The sequence below is a fragment of the Ranitomeya imitator genome, chromosome 9 (genome assembly GCF_032444005.1).
Source record: "Ranitomeya imitator isolate aRanImi1 chromosome 9, aRanImi1.pri, whole genome shotgun sequence".
NCBI lineage: Eukaryota > Metazoa > Chordata > Amphibia > Anura > Dendrobatidae > Ranitomeya > Ranitomeya imitator.
The window spans coordinates 125,884,044-125,902,770 of NC_091290.1; positions in this window are offsets into that span (position 1 = coordinate 125,884,044).

Here is an 18,727-nt window from a genome sequence, read left to right on the forward strand (position 1 = left end):
TAAAAGATCATCATCGATTGCCAGAACATGGCATCCCCAGTGTCAATGAAGTGATGATCATTTGCCGTCTACGAGGCTGTAAGAGATAGCTGAGCACTGGTTGAAAAAAGTATAAATAACGTGGTAGCGGATATGGCCCTCAACTGTTTAATTAAGGCTACGTTCACACTAGCGTTGCGCCGCCCTGCGTCGGCGGCGCAACGCGCGACGCACAAAAAAACGCGCGCGTTTTGCGACGCGTGCGTCGTTTTTTGACCAAAATCGGACGCACAGAAAATGCAACTTGTTGCATTTTCTTGCGTCCGACGCTAGCGTCGGAAACGACGCAAGTGTTGAAAAACGCCACCCTAAAAACGCACGCGTCCACTATGTTAAACATAGGGGCGCGTCGCCGCTGCGTCGCCGGCGCAACAGCGACGCACATTGGCGGAACGCCAATGTGAACGTAGCCTAACAATGGCGTCTTGGGACCCTTCATTCTGGCAATCATTGAAGATTCCAAATTCAAACCTCTAATAATCTACTAGTTACCAATAAAATTAGCAAATTTATTCGAGTGGAAGTGAATTCTCCTCAAATGTCACCAAAATTTGCATTCTCCTAAAACGGATATTTTTTGCAATTTGCTTCACTTGAATTTAGTTAAATAGTGTCAATTGTCTAACATTTTGCTGAATTGTGGAGAATGTTAGGCTCACCCGATGAGGTGGATCCTCAAAGCCCAAAGTCCCGGTAGGCAAACGGGCCACAGATATCAGTGTTTATATATAGGACTAGGGTAGAAAACTGAATATTAGACAGAAAGTCCTAGCTAATAACACCATAAATCAGGAAATGAAAGTTCTCATGCCTCACATTCTCTTGGTGAAGGCAAATGCACGATATGAATTTTTTCTCCTTGACGAATATTTAGAATTGAGAGTCCTCAGTGGTTGATACCTTTTACCTGGTTGATTCTCCTTGACGGGCACACATCCCATGCATGTGATCTGCACATCGAATCCACTGATCTAGAATGTATTTAGTCTCTATCATTTTCAGGGGCTTATAACAAACTCTGACGCTGCCGTAATAATATCCAACTACTAAGTACCTGAATTACAGAACAGATAGGAAGTGTGTGTGCAGAATTGTTTCTTGGTCAGGACTACTGGGGAAGTGCTTCTAGGAAGTTGGTCTTGCTAGTGCACATGGAGATAGTGGCCCTGACAGGAAGTGTGTGCACAGTTGTTCAAGACTGCTGAGAAAGGAGATATACCCCAGACAGGAAATGTGTGTAGAGTTCTTACTTCATCAGGACTGCTGAACAAGTAAATACTTCATTCGTTCACGTTTGTGCAGAAATCGTGTGTACAACTCGGTCAAAAGCACAGTAGAGAAACCAGAGCAGTCAGTGGAAGAAGAGGCACATTCTAGTGTTTACTGTTGAGACAATGAGCAGCAGAATATTTGGATTCTGAAGCTACGAGGAGTGAATGGAATATAAAAGGCACCCAAGAGAAGACAAGTAGCACCCAAGTAAAGAACACAGGTAACTCATATCTCCAAAACCAACATCTCCAGAAAGTCAGTTGCTGCATATAAAATGCACATCATAGTCCATGGTCTAAGGCAGTGTTCCCCAACTCCGGTCCTCAAGAGCCACCAACAGTTCATGTTTTCAGGATTTCCTTAGTATTGCGCAGGTGATTGAATGCTTGCCTGTCCAGGTGATGCAATTATCACCTGTGCAATACTAAGAAAATCCTGAAAACATGACCTGTTGGTGGCTATTGACTGGAGTTGGGGAACACTGGTCTAAGGGGTAATGTTCCTTTTGGATAGTCACATGCCTGACATGCCAGAATCAAGAGACTTATAGGCCATGCAACACTCCTCTGGGAAATTATATATGCAAATTGTCTCTTCAGAAAGGTAGAGGACTTGAACTCTTGTGCCACCTATTGGAAGTAACAATCCTAAAAGTCAATATCGACCCTTCAACGAGCCTTGGCACATGGGTTAGGATAAAAGCCAAACCAGAATCTCAATTTGGAGACACGTGTTTCTGGGTTTTGCCCCTCTTCAGAGCAAAGCAAGAGCTTTGATTTAGCTGTATGAAAGACCTATAACTAGGGTCTAAGTGCATGGTTACACGGTAAGACTTTGGTCACGCTAACAGTATTTGGTCAGTATTTTACATCAGTATTTGTAAGCCAAAAGCAGGAGTGGGACAATCAAAGCAAAAGTATAATAGAAACACGTCACCACTACGGTATTTTTCACCATCTCCTGGTTTTGGCTTTCAAATACTGATGTGAAATACTGACCAAATACTGAATGTGTGAACGTGCTCTTAGACTGTCTAAAGTGGCAAAACACTAAAGATTGCTGTGTTTCTAGTACTACAAGACATTGCAAGCTATACGATATGTAAACTAATGCTGTTGATTTGATGCAATTTCTTAAGTTATGAAACAGTTAACCCTATCGGCTGGCTCAGCCTATTTGTCACCTTTCACTTACCATAAATGTGTCATTTCTCAGTGGTAGAAGGAACCTGAAGTATCCAGAGAATACATGAAAACCTTTTTTTTTATATATTTTTTTACAATGTTTGTTTTTAAGATGCCGGCGGAGAATTGCGAACGTACAAGTTATAGAGACACTTGTGTGAAAAACTCTGATGAATATGGAGCTTTCGAGAGATTATTGTTATAACAAATCAGCTGCGTCCCAAAATTCAATATGTTTAGACTGCAAAAAAAATGCATAAATGTTCTGCTAATATTCCGATTCCTTTGTAAAAATGCAATTTGTATTATACTGCTCTGAAATCCCACTGATTGCATTATTTAATGCCAAATGTCAAATTACACCACTTCCAGCCCATAAATAGTTGTTGGTATACTCTGGGAAAGTCTTTTTTAGAAATCCCACTGAGAAGTCTATAAAATCCACTTAAAATAAATAAATAAAATCACTCCAACTGGAACACATTCATATCCCCACATGGTAAAAGGCAATCATTTTCTACAGAACGTAGCATGGCATTGTGAAATTAAAAAGAATAAATTATGTAGACAACTAACAAAGTGAAACATCAAAAAAAGGATTATTGGCTTAATCAAATAATAAAAGCTCTATTAACGCCATAAAGTTTCCAACAGCAATTACATCCATCCATTTCGAATTGCTATTATTTACAATAATCTGACAGATTTGTCAGTATTTTTGCCATTAGCATATTACTTAGGCATATCGCAAACTGAAATTTACGATGCTTATATTTGTTCAAGATCATTTTCTTAATTGATTGCAAATGGTAATCTCCTCGGTCCTATTTGCTGCGGACTATTAACTCTGAGCAGCATTCCTAGAAAATTATGGAGAAATTACAGTACTAATGTTAAGTAATATTATTTACTTGTTATTATCAGCATTATATTATATATATTTTTTCAAAATCGTTTTGTTTTCTGTCTTGTGATATTGGAAAAAAGGAAAACAAAGTAAAAAAACACTGAACTATATATAGATATATATATCTATATATAGACACACATATATATATACATATCTATATATAGATATATATATACATATATAGTTTTCTATATAAATATATATTTATGTGTGTATATATATGACACAAATTATAATTCTATAGTTTGATTATAATACCTTATACTTATCTTAAAATATGAGCTTTAATTTACATACGGTATATAATGTATTATTACATATATATAATCATTATTATTATTGCCTACATCTTTACAAACGTTGCATATGTCGCATGTGGTCATTTTTGTTTTAACTGTTTAACATTTTTCCCTTTAACATAACGAAACATTTATGCATTTCGTTAACACATAATAGAAACTTATAAAACATTATCATTGGATCCAACAAAGGTAGTATCAATAAAGAGTCTTGTCAAAACCAAAAGAAAGTCCAGCATGAAATGAATAAAGTGATTCCTAAGTTATTCGATCAAACTTCAATATTCAAACAATAATGTTATGGATGGAAAGAAGAGCAGGGGAGGAAAGAAAGCTGACGAAAGAAAAATAGTGCAACATCATCGTAGGTCAATTTGGTGACAAAATCATCCCATGGTGACCAAACTTGGTCAAAAGTCTCAAGCCAGTTATTAAGACACTAGATTGTGGCCCGATTCTAACGCATCGGGTATTCTAGAATATGCATGTCCCCGTAGTATATGGACAATGATGATTCCAGAATTCGCGGCAGACTGTGCCCGTCGCTGATTGGTCGAGGCAACCTTTATGACATCATCGTCGCCATGGCAACCATTATGACTTCTACGTCGATACTGTGCCCGTCGCTGATTGGTCGAGGCGAATTCGCGGTAGACTGTGCCCGTCGCTGATTGGTCGAGGCAACCTTTATGACATCATCGTCACCATGCTGTGCCTGTCGCTGATTGGTCGAGGCCTGGTGGCCTCGATCAATCCGAGTACCGGGATTTCCAGGACAGACAGAAAAACCCTTAGACAATTATATATATAGATGCAGTAAGATTCTCCATCCTCCTGTTTTCCTTGATTTTCACTTTAAGTTTTTTAATGACAGATGCAGTTTGTTTCTTCCGAGAGGCTATAAGGCATTTGGTTGCTTTTAATATATAGAGCAACAGTCTGGCAGGACATTTTTCCATGGAGCGTGGGGGTACATTGAGCAAATATACCAGAGGATCTAAAGGGACCACAGTACCAATCTATATATATAATTGTCTAAGGGTTTTTCCGTCTGTCTGTCTGTCTGTCGGTCTTTCTGTCTGTCTGTCTTGGAAATCCCGCATCTCTGATTGGTCGAGGCCGCTAGGCCTCGACCAATCAGCGACGGGCACAGCATGGCGACGATGATGTCATAAAGGTTGCCTCGACCAATCAGCGACGGGCACAGTCTGCCGCGAATTCGCCTCGACCAATCAGCGACGGGCACAGTATCAACATAGATGTCATAATGGTTGCCATGGCGACGATGATGTCATAAAGGTTGCCTCGACCAATCAGCGACGGGCACAGTCTGCCGCGAATTCTGGATCTTCATTGTCCATATACTACGGGGACATGCATATTCTAGAATACCCGATGCATTAGAATCGGGCCACAATCTAGTATATATATATATATATATATCAGAAAATGTGTGACTGTCTCACTGTCAAACACTTCTAGCTGTCCATTACAACAAATCAGAGCTCAGCTTTCACTTTGCTTCAGCTTTCACTTTATCTCAGCAGCTTCAATGCTGAAAGCTGCACTCTGGTTGTTGTAGAGTATTACAGGCTTTGTGGTACATTTCTGTGGTGTATAACACTCCAAAAAGGAATTGACACTTAATTTACTCATCCATAGAGTATTGCGTGCTTGTGTTACATTTTGGTGCTATTTAACACTCCAAAAAGGAATTGAAAATTTTATTTTGTTTCAATTACTAATCCATGGAATATTACGTGATTTGTGGTACATTTTTGTGGCATATAAAAATCCAAGAAAGCGTTGAAATTTTTTTTTCCAGATTCAATGATTCATCCATACATTATTAAAAAAAAAAACACACAAAATTGAGCTTAACTGAAGTTGGTATACATGCAGAGGTTAAACGCATGTTCACAATGGCCACAAAACATTAAAACCTACAAGAGAAAAAGTAAATGAAAACCCTGATGTAACTAAGTAAAAAAGCAAAAGTGCATTTAAATAAGAGTTTATAGTAATACTGTTTTTTGATAAGAAAAAATAGCACAAAAGCCATCCCACCTCGTCACGGTAACTCTGATCGGGACAGTCCTACACTATCTAATATTAAAACCTTACCATGTGTCAATGTTGACCTCAGTGTGAATAAGGGCAGACGAAAGGACTGGGCCCAACCAGTGAAACACTAGACTGGGGAAGCCTTATATAGTCTCTAGCTCAGAAACAGGGATTGCATGCTTTGTGGTATATTTCTGTTTTACATAACACTCAAAAAAAGCATTGACATTTTTTTCTGGATTCAATTACTCATGCAGAAAATGTTTTATAAGCTAGGTGGTGCATTTTGGTGGTATATAACATTCCAGAAAAGCATTCAAAAATGCTTTTTGTTTCAATTACTCATCCAAACAGTATTACATTTTATGTGTTACATTTCTGTTGTATATAACACTCTAAAAAAGTGTTGAAACATTTTTCTGGATTTAATTGCTCATTCATACAGTCTTATGTGGTACATTTTGTTGGTATATAACATTACAAAAAAGCATTGTAAAATTTTTCTAGATTCAATTACTCATCCATGGAGTATTACAAGCTTGGTGCTAAATTTTGTTGATATATAACACTCCAAAAAAGCTTTGAAAAATGTTTATGGCTTCAACTATTCATCCATATAGTAATACGTGCTTTGTGGTACATTTCTGTGTTTTATAACACTTGCAAAAGAGTTTTGAATTTTTTTCTGAATTTAATTAGTTATCCATACAGTGTAATGTGCTTAGTGGGGGACAAAGGTGGCATAATCAAGCGAGACTCTCAAAGTAGTGACTGGAGGAATATTGTAGCCAGACCAAGTTAGCGCGATAGCGTAGGTGGCAGAAGCATATGATCCAGAACCACCAATGCCCATGGGTTTCGTGAGGACTGCGGTAGGGAGAGACAGGATCCAGGAACTGGTGAGCAGATTGCAGGGCTAAGCTGGTCAGAAGAGACAAGGAGGCGAGCCAGACCCAGGGTTGGAAAAATGCTAGTGGGTCCTCCAGCCGCAAGGTACAGACAGTTGGCATCCTGGGGGGAGTCGTTATGTAGGATGGACAACAGAGATGGATTGCCAGAAGATCGGACTATCCTTGCGGTTCCCCACCTCCTATGCGGGAGCAGATGATGGTGCATGTGACACAGTGGGCGACGCCCATTTCTATATGTTGACTTTGTGCAAAGTCTTTATGAGTATAGGAGACTGGAGTACATCAAGTACACTTTCAAAATACAAAATATTGAATGAGGCCTGCCAGTTGAAGCCTTTCAGGGATCTATGGATGACCATATGACCTTCCTTATAATTTATTCCTGGCTTTGCACTCTGTGCAAAGCCTTTATGAGTGCTGGAGTATATAAAGTACACTTTCAAAATATTTGAATGAGGTCTATCAATTATTTCCTTTCAGGGATCTAAAGATGACAGGATGGCCTTCCTTATAATTTTTCTTGGCTTTTCAGTATATGCAAAGCCTTTATGAGAGTAAAAGTGCCACAAATACACTTCAATACTGTTTTTATGAGGCACTCCAGCTGGTACCTTAAAAGGAGTATGGATTACCCTGCTTTGTAATTTTTGGCAGTGTATGAGTGTAGAAGTACCACAGCTGTACTTTTTTCACAATATTTGAATGAGGTAGTAGTTGGTGACAAAGGTCTATTGATGATCCTCCTTATAATTTTTTCCTTGCTTTGTAATTTGCACAAAGCCGTAAGTGCATAGGTACATAATCTAAACCTTCAAAATATGTCCGTTCAATTTTTTTCTAGATTTAATTAGTCATTCGTGATGAGCGAGTGTACAAATTGCTCGGGTCGGTCGCTCATCACTATTAGTCATCCATAGAGCATTATGAGCTTTGTGCTACATTACGGTGGCATCTAAAACTCAAAAAAAGTTTAAAAAATTTCTGGAATCAATTAGTCATCCATAAAGTTTGACATGCCATCTGTTAAATTTCAGTAGTATATATGTTAGGTGTCGAGTTCCCGCCTCCACATAGGGGAAATCTTGAACCATGTCTACTGCGTTCTCCCATTCTTCTCCAGTCGCAGTGGAGTCTGCTCAGCAGAGACATCTGTCCCAGCATCTGGTTCAAGCTGATACTGTGCGACTGGTTACTGCTGCCTTTCCTGGCTCTGCCTTTGTAGCCAGCACTGATCAGCAGCGAGCAGGTCTTTCTGGGACTAAATCCTGCTTTTCCCATACTGAGCATGCCCATGGGATGACCTCCCTTTGGAGGTCGGGGGTCACATGCTCAGGTCCCGTTGCACCTCCTATTGGACCATCTGGAAGGTCCCGTAGCACTACAGCTATAAAAGGCTTGCATGGCCACTCGGCCATGCGCTAGTGTATACTTGAAAATGTGTGTGTGTAGATGTGTGAAAATCACTCTTTAATCATCCCCCTTCCTAGTGTTGTTATTTGCTGGTGGCTGTTTGCTACCTAGTGCCCGATAGTGCCATCTGCACACTAAGCACACGTTACAGTGCCTTTGCAGTGCCCTCTTATATGGCACCGTGCACAATCAGTGCACTTTCCTGACAGCTTGTCAGTGTAGGGTGGGAATTCCCGCTTGGACTCAGCATCTGACTCAGGGCGTCCTCAGGCGTGGGCTCAAAAGCTACTGAGGGTCAGAGCGGGTCCAATCACCAGCTTAGTGGGGGTGATTCATAGGGATCCCACTGGAGTCTTTCAGCTGCACCCTGTGACTGCTAACAGGGTGCAGCATATTTGTGGCGACTCTGTGAAGCAACAGAGTTCACTTCTATTCCCACTGGGTGAGGTCTAACCCATGTGTGAGCAAGTGTCCGTCAGCCATTACTCAGCAGCAGATGTCATCTCTGCACGGTGGACCCCGGATTGTGAACGCACCTCATATTCCCTATTACTATTATTTGGTGTGTTCTGCCAGTCCTAACATTACACTAGCACCAGGATCTGGCTAGTAATGGCGGACGAACAGCGATTACAACGGTACATCCAGCAGCTGGAGGGTAGGTTGGCGGCTCTTGAGCGCACAACCTCGGCTGTGGATGTTACCGCAGTCACTGTTTAGGCTGCTAGTGCGGCTGCAGCCAGTCTGTCCACTGCCACCCCTGCTCCGACATTATCTAGTCTCCCGTTACCGGACAAGTTTGCTGGAGACAGTAAGCTGTGTCGGGGATTCATGAGCCAGTGCATCTCGGTCTTATCCTTGACCTTCACTTTAAACCAGAAGTTGCTTAGCTATGATGGTAGAAAGAAGGCATGAGGACCGGACGGAGAGCAGCGATGACCCACCATCTGTTTGTTTTCTTTCCTTTATCTCATCTTCAAAATATTCACTCTAAGCCAGGATTTCTGCAACTATGTCAGCAGAAAGAAGAGGTCCTGAGGATTGGATGGAGGGAAGTCAGCAGCTCTACCCACTATTTTGTCCTTTTCTTTCCACTGTCTCATCTTCGACCTGGACCCATTGAAGCGTAAGGAGTACACGAAACGGCCTTTGTCAACTATTGAACCGGCTCCCCTGCATCCATGTTTTTAATCTTAATTAAATAAATAAGATTTTTTACAACAAAGTGCCACCTCTTCACAACTTTGCTTGGATCCAACTTTGACCTGTTAACATTCCGCCAGGACCCTATAACAGTACCAGCCATAGCATGTCATAAGAAGCAAACACACTGCTTGCAGCTAATCAGCCACAAACACTAGTACAACAAGTGATGTGTGATAATTTGGCCATTTTGCAGATTTCACAGATTTTGTATTAGGGTCCCAAAACAAGTTACATCTCTGCTTGTTGCCTCACTCAAGCAAATTACAATGGATGCTGTAATTTCCAATCCGTGCCTGATTCTCATGCACCTTACTTCTAGATTTCCTGATTTTTTTCATATGGTTTCACTGCATTCGAAAGCATTCAGAACATGAAAGTTTCCCTGTCTCACCAGACACTTACAAAACATTTTCTCTTAATTTATGTTTTTCATCAAAGGCGCGCTCACTCGTGTGCTAATTGTAAAGTGCAAAAAGGTAGCTCTTTGAACACAAATAAGAACTTATATTGTGTTGAAGTGTAATCCACAGTCACTTTTATCTTCCCCTTGAGATGTGCCGATTTGCATAATGTTTTAACTATCGTTTGTATCCTAGAAAAGAATTTCAGATCTTTAGGGCTCTGACTATGTTGAAATGCAAAAGTCAAGATTGTACGTAAGAAATACTGACTGTGAGGATTTGAAGGATGGACTGACACCGAATTTGCAGAATACTTGACAAAATTAAATATGTCTCACGGAAAAGAGTTCAGCAGAAACATGATCCTTCTTTGAATATATTACAAAAATGTATAGTGTTCGACATTATCCTGCGTCTGATCGCTATTGTAGCTTTGATTCTCCTTTCATCATATCAGAAAAACCTTTGCATATTATCACCTCAAAGGTCTTTAAGACAATTTGAAATTGGTAGACTCAACAATGTAAAGGACTTAGAGCTTAACATTATACTACAGTAAAATATAAACTGTTACTTCCCATAGTCAGTAATCTCAGGTGCTTTCTATGGCCAATTATTTGCTGCAAAGTTGCTCATCTCCTAGTTATTTTTTACCAATCGCTGATCCAGAGTTTTACCATGACTGCTCCTCATTGGTATGGGCTCAACTTATGGTGAGGTGGACTCTTTAAGCCAGTGGTTCCCAACTCCAAGCCTCGAGGGCCGCCAACAGTGCAGGTCTTCAGGATTTCCTTAGTATTGCACAGGGGTTGGAATCATCACCTGTGCAGATGATCACATTACCACCGATGCAATACTAAAGAAATCCTGAAAACCTGCACTGTTGGCGGCCCTCGAGGCCTGGAGTTGGGGACCCCTGCTTTAAGCCATAGGTCAGGGTGAGCAGCATGGAAAAAAAGTGATGGCACTTCAACAAGACTTGATGAATGGCACGTGGATCAGAAAAAACAGTACAGGCTGAAAAAGCAGAGCAGGAAACAACATAAGACAAGGAGACAGACGTGTAGACACGAGTGATGAGCGAACGTGTCCGGATAAGATGTTATCTCAACAAGCTCGTGTGCTAGCTGTGTTACTTCGGCGTGCTCGAATAATATGTTCAAGTCCCTGTGGCTGCATGTCTTGCTGCTCTGCGACAGCCGCAGCACAAGCAGGTATTGCCCAACAATCAGGAAATCTCTGCATGTGTTGCGGCTGTCGAACACCGGCGAGACATGCCGAAATGGGGACTCAAACATATATTATTTGAGCATGCCAAAGTCACTCGGTTAGCACATGAGCATGCTTGGATATCACTTTATCAGAGCACGTTCAATCATCAGTAGTAGAGATGAGCGAACTTGTTCGAAAAATGTTTGCCAAACTCAAATTGGGTACCAACATTGTACATTCAGATTCGTGTTCAGATTTCCAAGCTTTTTCCCTAAAAATTGGCAAAAGTTGGTCAAAATTTGGTAACTGATTAAGTCCACTAAGGGCTTGTTCAGACCTCAGTGTTTCCAGTATTTGCACAAGCAGCAAAACGTCCCACACACCGCAAAACATCCCACACACCTGTACACTGATGACATCCGGTGGCACTGTTCACGTTGTTCCTCGGCACTGGGTGCTGAAGTAAAGACAGCTTACATCATTGAAAAAAGTAAGTTGAATCCAGCAGGATTGAAGTTAAAACCAGTCTCTATTTCTTCATTAAAAATATGGTACACCACTCCAAAATATGAAACTTATGAATATTTCACAGCATGTCGCGCAAAATTTCAAAGTATAGCAGCGTTATTCCGATGCGTTTCGACCGAAGTCTTAATCGTGGCATGATCATTGTCCACTACATGCACTGCGATCATCACTAGCAGGGGAGAATGTTGAGAGTTGCATTCAACTGTTAACAGCGAGAGCAGGCGGATGGGAGTATTCATCAGCCACCACCTGTGCTATAAATATATATAAAAAAAATGACATGGGGTTCCCCTTTATTTTTGATAACCAGCCAGGTAAAACTGACAGCTGAGGGTTGTAACCTTCAGTTGTCAGGTTCATCAAGGTTGGTTATCAAGAATAGAGAGATCCCCAATCTGTTTTGTAATTATTTAAATAATTTAAAAAAGGAGTGGGGGCCCCCTGATTTTTGACAGCCAGACAAGCTAAGGCAGACAGCTGGGGGCTGGTATTCTTAGGCTGGTAAGGGGCCGTGGCAGAAAGTGATGAGGGATTGGATGTGTGGTTTGAAGGACAAGACACAGTCAAAGTTTACCCCGAGGCTGCAGACTTATGATACAGAGGAAGGGTTTAATTCATTCATTGTGATAGATAGATCTGATCGGGGGGATTGAGTGAGATGGAGGAAAGAATGTGTTTAATTTTGTTCACATTAAGTTGTAGAAAGCATATAATGTGAAGAAGGTGGATATGGCTAATAGAACCTCTATGCTGACCCATGTGTATGGTTTTGCTTTAGTTCCTTGTACTCTATTCAAATAGGTGTGTTGTTCTCCACTCTTTTTGGCCGTCTACCATGTCTATTCAGCTTTCCTTAGGCAGGTATAAAACAGTCAGCCCCTAGTCCTTCTCTGCTCTAGTCAATTTTAAAGCCTGGTGGGGCCAAAGACTCTTTGCTTAGGAAATCAATGAAGGTCAAATCTATTAAAGCCACATGAATATTACCTACTTAAACATGACCCAGAGTTAAACATTGCATTAAGTAATAAAAATATGGTGGTTTAAAATACTTCTTCATGGGTTGTGTGCCCTATTTCAGCTCAGTCTCATTGATTTTAGTGGAGTTCATTTGGAATGCAAGACACAACCTATGGAAATACATGCCTCTGTTTTTTGAAAGAAAAAACAACATCCATGTTTTTCTTACCATGTACAACCCCTTTAAATATGTGAGCTATGAACTGATCATTTCATGTCACAAGTTGTTAAACGCCGGGATTCTCCTGCTGCATGGGGTAGATCCCAAGCCTTTTCTGCCTTGGCGGTTTCCCATTCGAACTTGGCCACTGCAGGTATGGCTCAACATAGACATCAGTCCCAGCGGACTAGCTCAGGCTCGTGGTATACAGTTGGTTACTTCAGGCTCTCCAGCCAAGTCCTTTGTAACCAGTGTTATACAGGAGCAACCAGACACTCTGGAGCCTAAGTCCAGAATTCCTCTTACTAAGCATGCCCATGATGTGGCGCCTTCTCATTGGTGGTCGGTCGTCAGCTGCTCTGGTAATGTGGCAGCTCCGGATTGGTCCACGGGCAAGGTCCTGCCCGACTGGACATGAGCCTAGTATATAAAAGGCTTCCAATGGCTATGTGAGCGTAGACCCTTCTACTCTGTCTGCAAGTGTCGTATGTCTGTCTATGCTTAAGGACTGTACACGTAGGCAGGCAGCTAGCATCAATGGGGCAATTAGCTGTTTTGCTTAGCATCTGTTAAATACGTGTGTGGTTAGTACAGTAGAGTTCCAGAGCAAACTCATCCCTAGTCAGGGTATTATGCTCAGAGCATCTGTTTCATTTCTGTGAGCGAGTGACACAGCTCAGATGCAGAGCATCTGTTTCGTTCCTTTGTGCGAGTGACAGAGCTCAGTTGCAGAGCATCTGCTTCGTTTCTTTGTGTGAGTTCAGTTCACATGCTTGTCCTGTGCCATTTAACAGAACAAAGCACTTAGTACTTGTGCGCATTGATACTTCCTATGGAGTAACAGTTTGGAACTCAGCATCCTGTTCAAACTGAGTGGCGTTAAACCCGTGTGTACAGGTAATCACTCGTCATACATTCCATCATTGTACACTAGCAGTGGTTTTCGATCCCTGCACAGTGGACCCCGGGTTGCGATTGTACTTCATTATTTATTTAACAGTATCTAACAGTATACTAGTGCTAGGGTCTGGCTAGTGATGGCGAATGAGCAGTGTCTCCAGTGGTACATCCAGCAGCTGGAGGGCAGATTGTCTACGCTAGAGCTGGCAACTTCAGCTGTGGATGTATCCGGGGTAGCGGCACAAGCAGCCAGTGAGGCAGAGTCTCTGCTGCAACCCCTGTTCCATAATTTTCGCATTTCTCACTACCTACTAAGTTATTGGGTGATAACAAGACTTGCAGGGGATTCATGAATCAGTGCTCTATTCAGTTGGAGTTACTGGCCTCTCGTTTCCCTTCTGAATGAGCCAAGGTGGGATTTGTGGTGTCTCTGCTAACAGACAGAGCATTAGAATGGCCCATGCCGCTGTGCAAGTGTAATGACCAAGTGGTTCAGAGCGTCTCTTGTTTCCTGGGCACCCTGAAACAGGTCTTCCTGGGCCCTCGGGTTACCCATGATACCGAGCTCCAACTCTTGGCGTTAACTCAGGGCTCTTCCACGGATGGTCAGTTTTCTATCCAATATCGGATGCTAGCTTCCGAGTTGGAGTGGCCAGATAAGGTACTGATTCCCATATTTTGGAGGGGTCTTGCAGATTGGATTAAGGATGCTTTGGCCACTAGGGAGACTCCAACTACCCTGGAGGATTTAATATCCGTTTCCTCACATAATGATCTTCAACTGATCTTCTGCTGAGCGGGGGTTGGAACTAGCTTAGTGTAGATGGAGGTACCGGTTAGCCCCAAAGTTTACCTATCCTATGGAGTCTCCAGCTTGTTCTAACGATCTGGGGGAGCCCATGCTGATTTCCCGGGCGGAATCTAGATCTCGTTCAGTACGTCCACATCTGACTTGTTTTCTTTGAAAGCAGGCTGGTCATTACACCAAAAAATGTCCCAGGCATCTGGGAAACGACCGCGTCTAGTGGCTATCAGAGAAGGCTCACTAGAAACGACAGATGTGTCCTCCAAATTAACCTTTAAGGTGACCATGTCTTATTTGTTGGTTTCTCACACTACCGAGGTTTGCGTGGATTCTGGGATGGAGGGCAATTTTCTGTCTTCCACCTTTGCCCAAAGGCACGCAATTCCTCTAATAATGCTCTCTAAGCCAATCACCATCTGAGTGGCTAACGGGGCCATTCTTCCTACCCAGATCACTCATCAAACGATACCCCTTACCCTTATAAAATCGCCCAAACATCAGGAGATTATTTCCTTTATAGTCATCTCTGAGGGCATGGATGATGTGCTTCTGGGTATACCCTGTTTGCGTTGCCACTGTCCTCATAATGACTGGGCTACTGGCAACATACAGGGCTGGGGTAATTCGTGTGAGGGTCAGTGTTTAAGGGGCCAGGTTTTGGTCGTGTCATCTGAGGTCACGACAGATCTAACCCCGCTTCCGAGGCACTATTGGCGATTTGCCGATGTGATCTCCAATAGAGCCACAGAGACACTTCCTCCTCATCGCCCCTATGACTGTCCCATAGAGCTCATTCCAGGAGCTGAACCTCCTCGTGGGCTAGTCTACCTCTTGTCTCTCCTGGAGACAGAGGTTATGTCTAAATATGTCTAAATATATCAGGGAGAATTTGATGAGAAAGTTCATCAGGAAGTCAGTGTCACTGGCTGCGTTGGTCTCTTTTTCGTCCAGAAAAAGAGTGGAGAGTTACATTCATGCATTGATTATAGGGGTTTGAAAGCCATTACAATCAAGAAGAAGTATGTTTTGCCGCTAATCTCTGAGCTTTTTGATAGGCTGCGGGGTGCTAGGATATTTACCAAGTAAGACTTGCATGGGGCCTATAATCTAATCCGCATACGTGAAGAGGACGGATGGAAGACCACCTTTAATACTCTGGACGGCCACTATGAATATCTAGTGATGCCATTCATTCTCTGTAATGCTCCTACAGTCTTTCAGGATTTTGTAAGCAACATCTTCCCGGAGATGTTATCCACTTCCGTAGTAGTTTGTGGATGACATACTAGTGGATGACATACTTATTTTTTACCCCTGATCTGGACACTCATCGTAGAGATGTGGCCAGAGTCTTTGAACTCTTGTGCGTCAATTCTCTCTACATCAAATAAGAGAAGTGTGTGTTTGAGCAGGAGTCCCTATCATTCTTAGGGTATATTGTCTTGGCCAAGGGTTTGGCTATGGATCCTGCGAAGCTGGATTCAATATTGAACTGGCAGGAACCACATTCCCTTAAAGCGGTGCAGCGCTTTATGGGATTTATTAACTACTACTGACAGTTCATTCCTCACTTCTCTACAGTAGCAGCTCCGTTGGTCGGCCTCACTAAGAAGGGAGCAAATCCAAAACAGTGGTCTGAGGAGGTTCATAAGGCCTTTGCCTCCCTGAAGTCCCATTTTGCTTGGGTCTCAATTCTAGCATGGGTTTATGAGAAATCGCTCCTGTCAAACCAATCTAATCAGTTTTTATGAAGAGGTAAGCTATAGACTGGACCACGGTGAGTCATTGGACGTGGTATATCTCGATTTTTCCAAAGCGTTTGATACCGTGCCGCACAAGAGGTTGGTACACAAAATGAGAATGCTTGGTCTGGGGGAAAATGTGTGTAAATGGGTTAGTAACTGGCTTAGTGATAGAAAGCAGAGGGTGGTTATAAATGGTATAGTCTCTAACTGGGTCGCTGTGACCAGTGGGGTACCGCAGGGGTCAGTATTGGGACCTGTTCTCTTCAACATATTCATTAATGATCTGGTAGAAGGTTTACACAGTAAAATATCGATATTTGCAGATGATACAAAACTATGTAAAGCAGTTAATACAAGAGAAGATAGTATTCTGCTACAGATGGATCTGGATAAGTTGGAAACTTGGGCTGAAAGGTGGCAGATGAGGTTTAACAATGATAAATGTAAGGTTATACACATGGGAAGAGGGAATCAATATCACCATTACACACTGAACGGGAAACCACTGGGTAAATCTGACAGGGAGAAGGACTTGGGGATCCTAGTTAATGATAAACTTACCTGGAGCAGCCAGTGCCAGGCAGCAGCTGCCAAGGCAAACAGGATCATGGGGTGCATTAAAAGAGGTCTGGATACACATGATGAGAGCATTATACTGCCTCTGTACAAATCCCTAGTTAGACCGCACATGGAGTACTGTGTCCAGTTTTGGGCACCGGTGCTCAGGAAGGATATAATGGAACTAGAGAGAGTACAAAGGAGGGCAACAAAATTAATAAAGGGGATGGGAGAACTACAATACCCAGATAGATTAGCGAAATTAGGATTATTTAGTCTAGAAAAAAGACGACTGAGGGGCGATCTAATAACCATGTATAAGTATATAAGGGGACAATACAAATATCTCGCTGAGGATCTGTTTATACCAAGGAAGGTGACGGGCACAAGGGGGCATTCTTTGCGTCTGGAGGAGAGAAGGTTTTTCCACCAACATAGAAGAGGATTCTTTACTGTTAGGGCAGTGAGAATCTGGAATTGCTTGCCTGAGGAGGTGGTGATGGCGAACTCAGTCGAGGGGTTCAAGAGAGGCCTGGATGTCTTCCTGGAGCAGAACAATATTGTATCATAAAATTATTAGGTTCTGTAGAAGGACGTAGATCTGGGGATTTATTATGATGGAATATAGGCTGAACTGGATGGACAAATGTCTTTTTTCGGCCTTACTAACTATGTTACTATGTTACTATGTTACATCGGCCCGATGTGGATAAACATTTCACTCTGGTGGTGGATGCCTCTTCTGTTGGTGCAGTCCTGTATCAGAAGGACCCCCAAGGTAGGAAACATCCGTGTTTCTTTTCTCTAAGATCTTCTCACTAGAGGAGAGGGATTATTCTATTGGGGACAGGGAGCAGCTGGTAATGAAATTGGCCTTCTTGGAATGGAGACAGCTTCTGGAAGGAGATCAGCATCCCTTCAAGGTTTTCACGGACCATAAAAACTTTGTTTATCTGCAGACGGCTCAATGGCTGAACTCTCGCCAGGCCAGATGTTCCTTGTACTTCTCCTGGTTTAATTTCTCCATCCATTTTCTGTCGGGGTTGAAGAACTTACGTGCTGATGCTCTGTCCCGTTTGATAGCCTCGTCTGAGGATGGGGATGAGCCACATCTTATTGTCCCACCGGAGAGTCTTCAGACAGTGGCAATGGTGTCATTAGAGCAGGTACCTCCTGGCAAGTCCTTTGTTTCCCCTAATCTGCAACCGGAGGTTCTCTCGTGGGCACACACATCAAATCTGGGTGGTCACCAAAAGGACTACTGAGCTACTGGCGAGGTCGTATTGGTGGCCTCGGATGGCGCAGTATGTAAGGGATTATGTGTAAGCCTGTGTCTCATGTGCCAGGAATCGGTCATCCAGGCAGAGACCCGCGGGCTTGCTTTATCCTTTGCCAGTAGCGGACAGGCCCTAGGAGATGGTCGGGATGTACTTCATTGTGGACCCACCAAAGTCCTGTAGTAATACAGTCATCTGGGTCAACACTGATCATTTTTCTAAAATGGTGCATTTGGTCCCCCTTCCACGCCTACCTACTGCACGAGCGTTGGTGGCTTTGTTTATAAAACACATTTTCTGCCTGCATAGGATGCCTGATAAGATTGTCTGTGACCGAGGTCCCCAGTTCGCTTCTCAATTTTGGAGGGAGCTCTGTAATCTACATAGTATTGAGCTTAATTTGTCCACTGCATACCATCCGGATATGCATGGACTGGTGGAGAGGACCTATCAGATGCTGGTCACATATTGCCGGCATTTTGTGTCTGCTAGGCATGACAACTGGTCATCCCTGCTGCTTTGGGTGGAGTTTGCCTTAAATAATGTCATTTCTGATTCCACGGGGCAGACTCCAATTGTTTTAATTATGGGTAACACCCACGTGTCCCAGTGCCCATGCCCATCTCGTCTTCTGACTCTAAGGTGGTGGATCGGGCAGTGGAGGCTCAGGAGATCTGGAATCGCAAGCAGGATGCAACATGAGCCTATTAGGAGAGAATGAGGGCCTCTGCTGGCACGCGCCATAGTCCCACTCCAGTCTTTGCCCCTGGTGATTTGGTGTGGTTATCTGCTCATAACATCAGGCAACGTGTAGAGTCCACTAAATTTG